Here is a 14,310-nt window from a genome sequence, read left to right on the forward strand (position 1 = left end):
GTCCTAACACCATTTGTTTTAAAAGAGTATTTTTCACCATTAAATTTTGTCAAAGTCTGTTTGCACTGCTATGAAAGAATACCACAGAGTGGGTGGCTTATAAATAACAGAAATTCATTACTCTCAGTGCTGAAGGCTGAGAAGTCCAAAGGTAGAGTGCCAACAGATTCAGGATCTGGTGAGAGGCAGCTTTCTGGCTTATAGATGGCAGTTGTCTCCTGTAACTGCAGATGGTAGAAGGGAGGGTGGAGGTTTCTAGGGTCTCTTTTATAAGGGCACTAATCCAGTTAATGAGGGCTCCATCCTCTTGATCTGATCACTTCCCAAAAGCCCACTAGCTAATTCCCATTACATTGGGGATTAGGTTTTAACATATAAATTGGGTGAGCAGAGGGACACAAATATTCAGTCCAATAGTAAATATTCTTGACATTCTTTTCTGAAATAAACTTGAACAAAAGTGTATTTATTTATTTCTGGACTTTCAGTTCTATTCCATTGTTCTATATGTCTGTCCCTGTGCCAGTACCACATTGTTGTGATTATTATAACTTCTTAGTAAGTTTGGAATTGGGAAGTGTTAATCCTCCAACTTTCTTCTTTATAGGACTATTTTGGCACGTTCAGGTCCTTTATATGAGTTTTAGGATGAGCTTATGAATTTCTATTTATTTAGGTCTGTTTCAATTTCTTTCTTTTATTTTTTTTTTTTTTCTTTTGACTTTTCAAGGCCACACTTGCAACATACGAAACTTCTCAAGCTAGGGGTCAACCAGGAGCTACAGCTAACAGCCTACACCACAGCCACAGCAATGCCAGATCCGAGCCATGTCTGTGACCTACACTGCAATCACAGCAGTGGATCCTTAACCCACTGAGCAAGGCCAGGGATCAAACCCATGTCCTCACGGATACTAGTTAGGTTCTTAACCCACTGAGCCATAATGGGAACTCCCTCAATTTCTTTTAATAATGTTTGGTATTTTTCAGTGTATGTCTTGCCCTTTTTTTGTTAAATTTATAGCTAAGTATTTTATTCTTTCTGATGCTCTTATAATGCTTTTTTTTCTTTATTTTATTTTTGGATTGTTCATTGCTAGCATATAGAAAAAAAAAATCTTAAGGTGGAAGATTGCTGTTTAAAAGGCTCTGATCAGAGTTCCCATTGTGGCGCAGTGGTTAAGGAATCCGACTAGGAACCATGAGGTTGCAGATTCGATCCCTGGCCTTGCTCAGTGGGTTAAGGATCTGGCATTGCCATGAGCTATGGTGTAGGTCGCAGATGCGGCTTGGATCCCGTGTTGCTGTGGCTCTGGTGTAGGCCGGCAGCTACAGCTGCAATTCGACCCCTAGCCTGGGAAACTCCATGTGCCGCCGGACGGGCCCAAGAAATGGCAAAAAGACAAAAAAATTAAAAAATAAAAGGCTCTGATCCCCAGATACAGTTGCTCTGAGGGGCGGAGGTTTAGTACTTCAACATATAAATTTTGAGGGGACACAACACAGCCCATAACACTACTTTTAGTCACACCCTCTTGCTGACTCATTATGGACACATAGTGTGAACAAAATTTTAATACACTTCTGTGCATGTTGACTGACTTAAGTTTGGGGAACTTTAGTTAATGCAGCATAATCTAGGAAATTCTGAATGATAAAAATTCACCTAAAACAATATCTTATTCATCAGTCTGTACAAAAGAGAAAAAAAGATCAAAACTCATGATGTTCCTGCTTTAAAGGAAATTAAATTTTAGTGTCTGGGAATGGTAAGTGCGAAACAGAAAAAGAACTCAGTGTAAATGGATGACAGGTTACATATTCTTATGAAGTAGCCTGGGAAATCAACTCATAGAGTTAATGTAATTTAATAATGTATTTATTATGATAAAACAATCCTTTTAAAGGTAGTTAAAACTGAAAAAAAAACATTTTAAATAGTTATTTACATTGTTTCCTTTTCTTATGATAAAAATATATTTTAAGGATAGAGTGTTTTACCCATGTTAAAGCTGAGGACTAGAGAGCTTAAATTGTCTAAGGTCATACAGCTAGTTAGGCTGAAAAAACAATAGGCCTATAAAAGCGTTTCTGTTCAGACCTTGCGTATTTTTTTTTTTTTTTGTAGTTCACGATTGCATTTTTGCTTGATTAACTCAAATTTCAGTTTAAAAAAATAGGATTTCTTTGATTCATGTCTTAAAATCTCAGGTCAGTGAACTATTCTGTCCATGGGGAGTAACACTCTCTCTGTACCTTGCTTGATTAAGCATGTAACTAAGTCATTTATTTCTTATCCTTCAAATATTCATTTTCTGGTATGAGCTAAAGAACTTAATGTGCCTAATACATATATATATCATCTAATAGGTAGATACTAACTTCTTAGAGTGTAATTCAAAGGAAAACCTCAATTGATGGGAATTCACTTTTTAAATCCTGAAGAGTTAAGGCATTAATACAATTCAACATTTCATGATTATAATGAACTTGATATATTTAACATATGAAAATTCAGCCAGGCATTGGCCTTTTTCTGTTTGTGTCTCTGGAATTGACTGGTTTTCTTTGCTTCTACCAAAAGATATAATTATGAGATTAGTTAAAATCCTGTCAATATGTGTGTATAGTCTTTGAGATTAATGGGTTCCCTCTCAGTAGTATTCAATTGTATGTTCTCCAAAAAAGATTTTGCTCTTACCTGAGAACATCTTGTATATTATAAATGCCAGCTGATATGACAATAGCCTGGCACAGTATTGATTCAAAGAGGTCAGTACAATATAAAGAGTAAACAGTCAATAGGGGTCTGTGAAAGAGATAAAAAGTAAATGAAAAGACATTTTCTAGATATTTAACCTTATATTAGGAATTCTATATAGAATGTGATAGTGTAACTATAGAGGTTGGGAGACAAAAATCGCAATAGACCAATACAGAAATTCCAAATTATTGACCTTGAGACTGTACCCCTAAAGCCCTCTCCACTCCAAAAAAAGAGCAGTCGTTATTGAATTAAGACAAATTGGTATTCCCTGGGATTGAAAGAATAAATCTAATTTTTAAGAGATAGAGTAGAAAACTTTAATAAAGGCCTTTTTTTTTTTTTTTTTTGCTTTTTAGGCCACACCCACAGCATATGGAAGTTCCAAGGCTACAGGTCAATCAGAGCTATAGCTACAGCCACAGCAATGGGGTCTGAGCCTCATCTGTGACCTACATCACAGCTCACAGCAATGCTGGATCCTTAACACATTTAGTGAGGCCAGAGCTCAAACCCACATCCTCATGGATACTGGTCAGATTCGTTTCCACTGCACCACAGTGGGAACTCCCAAGGCCTTCATGTTTTGATGCCTGAAATAATTTATAAATTAAAGTATAATGCTTCCTTTTAAATTCGATAGATTTTTTCCTGCTCTGGATAGGTTCATTTTCTTCCCCAGACTTTCTCTGTGACTAAAGAAACTAAGCTGTGGTCATCATTGTCTTACTATATTTTCTACTTCTAATTTCTCCCAGAAAGTTTGCAGAGAATTTTGTTGGCCGTGGGCTGCCTCTTCCAGTATCCCTGGAACTTTGTCTTAGAAGAAGTATCCACAAACTTCTGAGGTCTGTGAAAAACATGTTAGCCTTGAGGTTACGGAGCTGCATTTGAAGGCTTGTTGATGGTTTCTCTCATTTTTCTCCTATAATTTTCTTGTGCATTAAAACACACACACACCTCACATGTTGTTTAACATCGAGAATCTTTTCAAATTTGATGCAGTATTCATTTGATAAATACCTTTTCACATATTAACCCAGAATGGTTAGCTGAGAAAGTTTTATTTCCCAGTATAAAACTTCTCATTCCTTCATGTTAAAAAAAAAAAAAAAAGTCCTTTCACTTTAAATGTTTAACCTTCCAAATATTCTCCCCACGCTTGTCACAGCCTCAGTCATGGCATGTGGAAGTTCCCGGGCAAGGGATCGAACCCATTCCATAGCAGTAACCAGAGCCACAGCAGTGATTGATAACAACAGATCTTTAACCTGCTGAGCCACCAGAGGAGTACTCAAATATTCTAAATATTTAATAATATTCTAAATATTGAAACTTCCCTTATAAAAAATAGCTTAAATCTCTTATGGTTGATTTCGCATGTTTAGAAAAATTATTCACCCCTGAGTTCTGTCCTCTTCTTTTAATCCTCTGCACTGAATGTGGGCATATACAGGGACTTATATTTTCAAGCTGCGAGGACAAGGGGCTCTTACATGAATGCTGTGTTTTCTGGGTCTTCATAGTTTTCCATTTTGTGTTGACTTAGCAAAGGCCCTCTCTCAGAGGTGGTGAGGAAACATTGCAAGGTGACCTGCTGGTGCTCACAGCTGGAGTATTTGGTCCAAGCAGTGGCTTATTCCTACTAAGCCACTGAAGGGGTTCAGAATAGATCACCCCACAACTTTGGCATATAGATTATTTTGAAATAATGGCTCTTAAGAAACAGGTGTAAGAAGGATACTCTGACCCTCCCCTGTCTTCCTGAAAGCTGGAGATAAAACCCCCATATACTATGAATGTGTCTAGCAGGAGGATAGAAGACATTCTTATCACCAGAGACAGGGAACTGGGGGGCCAATAAATGTGTACAAACTTTGTTAAACTACCCCTGTCTTCCTATTTCTATTTTTCACCATTCACTATGCCTAGCCTAGAACTCTTTGGCTTGGCAGTTTTTCAAAAATTTATTGTTTCTTTGGCTAAAAGATGTAAAAGCTTCTTATTCTGGTCTCTTCTTTGTATCTTCATTTTCTCATATCGGTTCCCATGCATCTGTTAATATTTGATATATTTTATATGCTTTTTTCCTTGTTAATTTATCTGATATCAATTTAATTCTTAGGACCAACCTAGCTAAGGGACCTAAAGAAGGTAGAGGAATGTTTTCTCCCCTACACCGCAGACATCCTGTTCCCTAGGACCAGAGACTGAGCCTCAAACCGACACTCACCAAAGTGAGCAGGAACACGTGGGGCCCAGCATTCTTCAGGCAGCTGAAGAGAAGCCAGGAATGAAGCATTAGACTCATCTGTTCAGACATTTCACATCTGGACCCTGTACCATGGCTCCTCATGTCCTTAGAGCTAATTATTTAGCGGCTTTCCCTTAAGATTGGGTTGCTTTGGGGAGTTCCTTTTGTGGTTCAGCAGGTTAAGAACCTGACACCCCCGTGAGGATGCAGGTTCGATCCCTGGCCCTCCTCAGTGGGTTAAGGATCTGGCGTCCCTGCAAGCTGCAGTGTAGGTCATAGATGTGTCTCAGATCCAGTGTTGCTGTGACTGTGTTTTAGGCCAGCAGCTGTAGCTCCTATTTGGCCCCCAGCCCAGGGAATATCCATATGCCCCAGGTGTGGGCATAAAAAGGGAAAAAAAAAAAACAACATTTGGGTGCCGTATTTGTTACCGGTCTCAGACGTCCCACAGTCGTGTAGGCCTTGCTTCCCCCTTTCCCATCACCCAAGAGGAAAGGAAGACATTCCTGGGTGACCTAGAAAGGGCAGATTCTTCATATATTCTGGGTTATCTCCTGGATCTTCTCTTTCTTGGCAGGCATGAATTCTGGGGCCTAATATGGCCTGAGTTTTGTGGCATTAAATAGATTTCAAATTTAATGTTCTTTATCTTACTGAAAATGCTGGCATTTAAAAATTTTAATTTTCCTAAAAATAAATAAGTCAATGGAATAGTAACCTCTTTGGAGTTCTCGTTGTGGCTCAACAGAAATGAATCTGACTATCCTCCATGAGGACATGGGTTCGATCCCTGGACTTGCTCAGTGGGTTAAGGATCCAGCATTGCCATTAGCTATGGTGTAGGTCATAGATGCAGCCCGGATCCCACGTTGCTGTGGCTGTGGCATAGGCTGGCAGCTACAGCTCCAATTCAACCCCTAGCCTGGGAACTTCCATATGCCACAGGTGCAGTCCTAAAAAGACAAAAAAAAAAAAAAAAAAAAAAAAAAAAAGAAAAGAAAAGAAAAGAAAAAAAGTAACCTATTTGTTCTAGAAGAAACTTGCATCTCCTTCCTAGGGTGGTAGCTCAACCTTGGAACATAAGGCTCTGAGAGAACATGGTTCAATTATTAAATGAAGAGGGTGGGCAATATTTAGGGTCACAGTGTTATTTTTAAGATACTGAACAATTTTGCACATGTAAAAATGATCCTGAATCATTCACTTATTTAGATTTTGGGGCATGTAATTCAATGTAGAATAAATAGTGTTTGAAATTATACCAAATACTTATGCACTTGTGTTAAATGTGTATAATTTCTATAATGGTATAGTTTAATGGCAAAACTGCAGACTGGGAGGTGTACGACTCTATTTTCTAGATTTGTTTCAGATTTGCACTTATCTTTAAGGCCAAATCTCTGATAAGTATTAATAGTTGACGATTTCATAAAACACTATTTAAAAACATTTTAATATGAACTTATGTGAATTAAGCTGCTTTCCTTCCATTTAACAGTAGATCTTTTCCCCCAGTTCCATTCTTGCATCAGCTATGTTGCCTGTAGTATGTCAGCTTCATTGAGCAATAAGTTGGCACCCCTGATTTAATTGCACTTCACCTTTTTTTTTGTGATATCACCACTGAAACATACTAGTTTATCCCCAAAAATCAACCTGAAATTGTTACCTGTCAGTAGCCATTTTGGAAGGTCGAGTTACAGAGGAACTGAACAGTGAATCCTGAATATTTGTGAGGCTGGGAGCAGGATAATGCATGGCGTTTGTAGACAGCATGATGAGTCAGAAATTTTGTTTGTCCCCATTTATGATCCATTAATTTTTTTTTCATAGAATAATTGAAACAGATATATTCTTGGCCAATGTTAAAGCAGAGGGTAAAAAACACAAAAGGATATGCTGCCTGACCTTGATCATTAGATAAGAGAGACAGCACAATATCTTAGTGGATTGTTGTAAGTGATTAAATTGGTATCTTCATCCATCAGCATGCCATGTTTCTGGAATAGATTCAGTTGTATGGGCACATGTCACAAGAAAGGGTGGGCACATGTCACAAGAAAGGGTAAACACATTTCTCTGACCTCTGAAACCACAGGGCACAGCTGCACCATTTCATGATGGAAAAGCATTCTGGTAGTTATGTGGAAAATCATCTGTCAGAGCTGTTGGCACTTGAGCAGATCACTTGATCTTGAGCTTTAATTTCTTTTCCAGCATCCCTTCCCTTGAGTTATTACTCTGTTCCAGTCACTTCAGTGTTTAACATGGATTATTTTCATAAGAACCCTAAAATATTGGTACATAGTGCTTTCTCATCTGTGGACAGGAAACCTGAAGTTAGAGAAATTATGTCTGCTGGCCTAGGGCATATAATAACTAGAAAATCTGGGTATAAAGTCAGACAGGCTTTCAAATTCATGCTTTCACAATATTTTAGCCTCCAAAACTTCTACTTACTTCAATATTCATTTGGAGCATGGGTACTGATATTTTGGTAATATGTTTTGCTGCAGTGTCAGAACTGCTCAGATACAAAGACTTTGTCCGTAGAGAAAGGCAAAGTATAGTCCTGGGGCTCAGTCTGTCCCAATATCTGTTTTTATAAATAAAGTTTTACCAGGACACTGCCATGTCCATTCGTTCATATGTTATCTGTGGCTGCTTTTTTGCAGCATTGGTAGATTTGAGTAGTTGTGACAGATTGTGTGGACTGCAAACACTAAAATATTTAGTATCTATCCCTTTGGAGAAATACAGTGACCCTTAGCATCCTGTAGACTTTTTGCTCTCTTTTGAATTACTTGAAGGTAACTGAGCACTAGAAGATGCTCAATGGACCTGGGAATCTGTGAAGGTAGATTCATCCACACGTTGCAACAAATTATTTAGTAGGGCCTGATTTGTGACAAGGTTTGCAATGATCCTTTAGGGCAGAGTGGTGAAGGAGCAAAAAACGTCTCTTATATTCTTGTGGTTTAAAGGAGATCACTGAAAACAAGAGACTACCTTTCTGTTATAAATCCTGGAGCTGACCATAGAAAAATATGTCCTCCATTTGTATTCATTCACCTTGTGGTAGCAGTGCCAGGTCCTTTCCTCCCTTCCCCACTTTGCAACCCATTCATTAGCATTACTTCCCTTGATAGCGACTCTGGATTCTTCTGTGACCCCCAGTTGCTCACCCTAATCACTGTTTGTACTCCTCTTACCTGCTCCCCATCCCATTACCCCACTGTTCCTGAGCCTAAGATTTCATGGTGAGTTTAAATGAAACTGGAAAAGAGAACTCCAGGCCAGTCAAACTCACTGAGATAGAGTAAGATTAGTGGCTGAGAATATGCAGTGGATATTTGGGCTGAAACAAAGAATTTGATGAAGTGTCTCATGAAGTTTTACATATGAAATTGGTTCAGATTGCTTGGAAAAAGAACACTGTCAAACTCAGAATTGGCCAGGGTCTATGAGACAGAAACAGAGAACTTCTGTCTGGAATGTGTGGCATTCGCAAATATCTGGGCTTGCGTAAATTGGTGGAGAATGGGATTCAAAAAAATTTTTAGCAATGATATAGGAAAGAGAATGGAAATTGTATTTATTGCATACCAGGTTTCAATGCATAATTATACAACTCCATGAATTTCTCTCCAGCTCTGGCCCTTCCCCTACTAAAAAATCATGAGCATTACTTTCATACAGACTAATACCAAAATCATTGAAGTTTGTGAGGAATGTAGATAAAATTAGACCAAACCTGAGATGTAGATAGAGCTGTTTTTCTCTTTTATCTCCAAACCACACCCCCATTAGGTACTTTTTTCTGCCAGATGTTCCAGATTCTGACTGTAATGTTTTAGTACTACAGGTCCCTAAAACTCTTCCCCCGGCCCAATTTGCCCCAGTGCATCACTCTGTATTCCTCAGCTGCTCTCTACTCTTTGTCGATTTATTGGCCCAACCAAATTCATTTTTAGCGTCCCCCTCTCATCTACTGGTGACTCTAGTCACTTGGTTATGGCCCACTTGAAACACAAGTACCGTCTTTACCATTCTGATAGGAAACAGAACATAATTCTACCTGAAGGAAGACAACAGATTCATCTGGAACCGTATTTCTCAAACGCTAGCGAATTCCTGAATTACCCAGAGAGCTTGCTCAAACACTCATGACTGGGATCTGCCCCAGAGTTTCTGATTCAGAATTTCAGAGGTGTAGACTGAGTATTTGCTTTTCTTACCAGTTTCTGGACGATGCAGATACCTCCAGTCTGGGGACCCCATTTGGAGCACAGCTCCTTTGTAATCCAGGCTCCATTCTCTTCCTTTACCCACACGCCTTGTACTTAGCTGCAGAAGTAACTTGTGAATTCTGAGAATATCAGCCCCTTGCTTGCAATTTTCAGGAAGAAATAAGAATAAACTTCTTCCCATAGAGGATCTCTAATAATGAATCCTAGTTTCTAGTTTCAGCCTCTTCTGACAAAACGTTTGAACTCCATCCACCATCTATTATATATTAGCTAAACCAAACTATTTTCATATCTCTAGAGATCAGATCTCTTGCCTTTTCTTTCTGTTTTCTCTGTACATGCTGATTCCCTTTGCCCTGAAAACTGACTCTGTAAGCATTGGTTTACATAGACACTGTCCCTGCAAATCATTTTCATTTCCCTGAAAATATCAGGCACTTCATTTTCCTATTTTAGAGCACTCACATCTACATATTTTAGAACACTCGTTTTGTTGTGTTGCAATTGCTTTCTTGCTTGTCTTTGTCTAAGAGAGAAATGTATGTTCCTTGAGCGTGCTAATGTGGATGGTTTAATAGTCAGTATACAATCCTACAGCATCTTGTTTAAAACCTGGCACATTTTTGGTGCTCAGTATACACATACATTTAAAAAAAAGATTCTGCCCCTTATGACCCTTCATCAAACCAGATCTCTCCTTTCTTTATGATGCTTCCTCTATAAAATTTTAACCAATGCATTATACTAGCACTAGTTATAGAAGTTAGAGGTTGTTTTTGCATATTCTTGCTAATCCTGTTACAAGTGTCTTAGCCTCACTCACACTATAGAATCGAGCTTAGAATAACAACAGATTGCTCAAAATTAATTCTTTATGAATCTTCAGAACACTTTTATCATGTGAGTGCTGTTATTAGTCCTGTATTACAGATGAAGGAACAGAGAAATTATGTTTTTCAATATCATACAGATTGTAAATGGTAGTTGGTGATTTTAGCTGAGGCAGTCTAATTTCAGTAGCCTGGATTTAAGTACTTTGCAAATATGTTCACAAACCCACCCTCACAGATTAATATTATTTTAACATTTGCAAGATTCCTAGAATAATCGTGCATTCTTGAACATAGATTCTCCTTAAGAAGTGATTTGTTCTATGCTTCATATGAGAGAAATAAGTTACCCAGATTATAGATTATAGAATTTCTTACTCTGAAGAAATTTTAATGGTGGCCCAGTATGCCATATCCGTGAAGCAAGGCTACGTCCACCATCCCTGATTCTTGAGTAGAATTTCTAGTTTTATTGAAGCAAAGGTAGAAGACAATTCCATCCTTAATGCTGGAATCCAAAAATAAAGAGAGGAGGTTCTGGAAGACCTCAAATAGATTTTAAGATATACTAGAAGCCATAAACTAGACTGATTGAGTGCAGTAAGACCCAGGCTAGAATTAGAGTATGGTAGAAGTTAGGATATTCAAAGGGAGAAAATCCTGCCAAAATGATGATCTTGATTAGGATACGGGGCTCACTGAGTTATCCAACAAACCATATTCTTTCACAGCAACATTAGTGATTAACTCTGTCTTTGTGAGCTATTCTGAGCTTCACTTCCTTACTAGTAAAATGTAGACAATAACAACATTACTGTAATGATTCTTCAAGACAGTGCAGGTGAATTACTTAAGACACCTAGCACACACAAAAAGTAATTAGTGGTTATTGATTTGATTTAGTAGTAGTAGTAGTATTTCTGAATTTTGGTGTAGAGATAAAGGAAGACATGCATGAGAGAGATTATTGAAGGAAAACAAAAAAAATACAACTTGTTGGCAATGTGGAGAGATGAGCAAGAAGGAGCAATCAAGGTGACTCTGAACTATTGATTCTGGGTAAAGGAGAGAAAGGCCTCATTAGTAGAAATGGGGACCACCATGATTCCTGTTCCCTAAGCCCCCTGCTGACAATAGAACTAAGTATAACAAAATGCAAAAAAAAAAAAAAAAGATTATTTGGATTCAGCCTTTCATCATCACCTTTTCAGATCCTCCTGTTCCCAGTAGGGAACACTGGGCATACACAATTTTGGAACAGAGAGTGAGAGCAGGGGGATAAATTTATGCTTAAAAGTTACTCTGTTTCAGAGCCAAAATCATAACCACCAAGGAAGTCAACAAATCATTTATTTATTTATTTATCAAAAGAAATTAAATCTCAAATATGTCTACTTTTGTTCTTATCCATTTCTACTCAGTTATATTCCCAGATTTGCAATTCCAGTCTCAAAATATTCCTCCCCAGAGATGTTGTTTATTAATACATATGAAAAATTAAAGATTATAAGCTCCTGAGCACAGTTTATTTTGAGTAGATTGTAATTTAAATAATGCTTAAAATTAAAAGGATAATCATAGCAACATTCTTTATGTCTTGAGGAAAAAAAATATGAAACCAACATTTCAGTGGATTTTTGTCACTAAATACAAATCAAATGGTTCTTATCCATTGAGAATTTGGGAGTTCCCTGCATCAAAGGACAGGAGGCAAATTTTTGGCAATAGAAATTTTATTTGTTCCAGTCCATAAAATCTGGTGAACGTTTACGAAGGCTTACTGACAAAGCTTAAGCTTTTTCCCCCTATGAAATTATATGAGTTTGACTGTACAAGGTATAAATTAAAAGATTAATTAAAACTATAGTTACTCTCCTGGGGATGTAAATTGGTACAGCCACTATGGAGAGTAGTGTGGAGGTTCCTCAAAAAACTAAAAATAGAACTATCATATGATACAGCAGTCATACTCCTGTGCATATATCTGGAACAAAAAAGTACATAATTTGAAAATGCACCCCAGTGTTCATTGCAGCACTATTACCATGGCAAGGACATGAAAGCAACCTAATGTGCGTTGACAGAGGAATGGATAAAGAAGATGTGGTACATACATACAATGGAATATTACTCAGCTGTAAAAGAGAATGAAATAATACCATATGTAGCAACATGGACGCACCTAGAAATTACCATACTACATGAAATAAGTCAGACAACGACAGCTAATCATGTTATATCACTTATATGTGGAATCTAAAATATGTCACAAATGAACTTATTTACAAATCAGAAACAGACTCACAGACTTCGAAAACAAACCTATGGTTTCCAAAGGGGAGAGAAGGGGTGGAGGGATAGATTAGGAGTTATGTGTAACTGAATCACTTTACACCTGAAACTAAGACAACACTGTAAATCAACCATAGTCTAATATAAAATAAATTTAAAAAATAAAAATTTGAAAAATACCCTAAAGTAAACAAAACAAAAAAACCACACTGACCCTCATTACACAGAGCAAAAAATATGCTTTAAATGATACATAGGTAAAGAAAATACATTTACAGGAAAAAGAATGTGGAAAAAAATCTGTATAAAGAAAGACTAAGAGAACGTAAAGCCCAGGTCCCTGAAGACTGACTTTCCAATCGGCAAACTAGGTGTGGTGATTAGCGCACATGGTGACAGTATTTGATTAGCAGATCCTCCTGGCAGCTGCCTTGAGCACTTTGAGAAGTATCTGCTGAAGGTCTTGCTGGAGTATTCCATGCTGAAGCCAGATCTTAACTAACTGCTCTTTTTAAGCCTGTCCCTCTTAGAAAACCAGGTTCTTTTGTCTGTTCCCTCCCATATCATAAACCACTACATTGAAGAAGCTCTTCTTTACACACAGCCAAATGACTAAGTGTTGTATTCTAAACTCTTTATTCAGTTTCTCTTCTGTGGATTGGACTTTTTATTTATTACATGTGCTTGGTTTTGTTTTTGTTTTTTTTTGTTTTGTTTTGTTTTTTTTCCCTAATGTTTTTCTTGAGTTGGACTGTGATTGTCCCATCAATTTTTTTTTGCTTTTTAGGCTCACACCTGTGGCATATGGAAGTTTCCAGGCTAGGGGTTGATTCCAAGCTGTAGCTGTAGGCCTACACTACAGCAATGCGGGATCCAAGCCACATCTGCAACCATAGCTCACCGCAACGCCAGATCCCCACCCACTGAATGAGGCCAGGGATCGAACCCACGCCCTCAGGGTGCTAGTTGGATTTGTTTGCACTGTACCACAACGGGAACTCTTTCTATTTTTTAAGTTTTACTGAAGTATAGTTGATTTACAATGTTGTGATAATTTCTGCTGTACAACATGATTCAGCTATACACGTACACACATCAATTATTTTTCAGTTTCCTTTCCCATATATTTATCACAGAATATTGGATAGAGTTCCGTGTGCTATACAGCAGGTCTCTGTTTTAACATTCCCAGAACTGTGTGTTTTCTTGCCCCTAGATCGCCAGCCTATTGGATTTCTGTCTTTCCCTCAGTTTGGTTTACCTAAGCTCTTATGTGGACATGACGTTTTTTAAGTATTTAAGAGCTACTTTACTCAGGCCTTTTCCCAGAAACCCGCATTAGCTCCCTCTTCAGCTGCATTTGGTCCCTTAACACCTTCATGATATTCTGAGGTCCATTAAGCAGAAGTCTATTCTCAGAATTTAACACCAGAAAAGAGAGTTAGACAAAGAGGACTCAAAACTGCTTCATATAAATGAACTGGTTTTCTGATACTGGATTCCCTTGAAACAAAATCACATTCAGGGGCAAGTCATCACAGAGCCAAAGGAAACCAAAGATTAGATATGAGGCTCTCCAAAAGCCAGAATGCTTGAAAATTAATAACAGATCTTAAATTTGGATACATTGAAGGTTCTGACATGACTCAAGCCTTTCTGTTTGAGAGATTAATGGTATATACTGATTCCTTTAAACCCTTGAAATTGGAGAACTTAAATAGGCAGTTGGAGTTCCCGTCGTGGCGCAGTGGTTAACGAATCCGACTAGGCCGGCGGCTACAGCTCCAATTCGACCCCTAGCCTGGGAACCTCCATATGCCATGGGAGCGGCCCAAGAAATAGCAAAAAGACAAAAAAAAAAGGCAGTTGTGGCCCAGATATGATTTTTGAGTCCTTGGTAACTATATATTAGACACAAAG

General features: G+C 38.0%; 1 long non-coding RNA gene across 1 annotated transcript in view; it reads left to right on the forward strand.

The window, feature by feature from the left end:
* The window catches only part of LOC110260136, a 62,853-nt gene that overhangs the window by 6,627 nt on the left and 41,916 nt on the right, over positions 1 to 14,310 (forward strand). The gene's annotated exons all lie outside the window — the stretch shown is intronic.

Source organism: Sus scrofa, chromosome 3 (genome assembly GCF_000003025.6).
Source record: "Sus scrofa isolate TJ Tabasco breed Duroc chromosome 3, Sscrofa11.1, whole genome shotgun sequence".
Lineage (NCBI taxonomy): Eukaryota > Metazoa > Chordata > Mammalia > Artiodactyla > Suidae > Sus > Sus scrofa.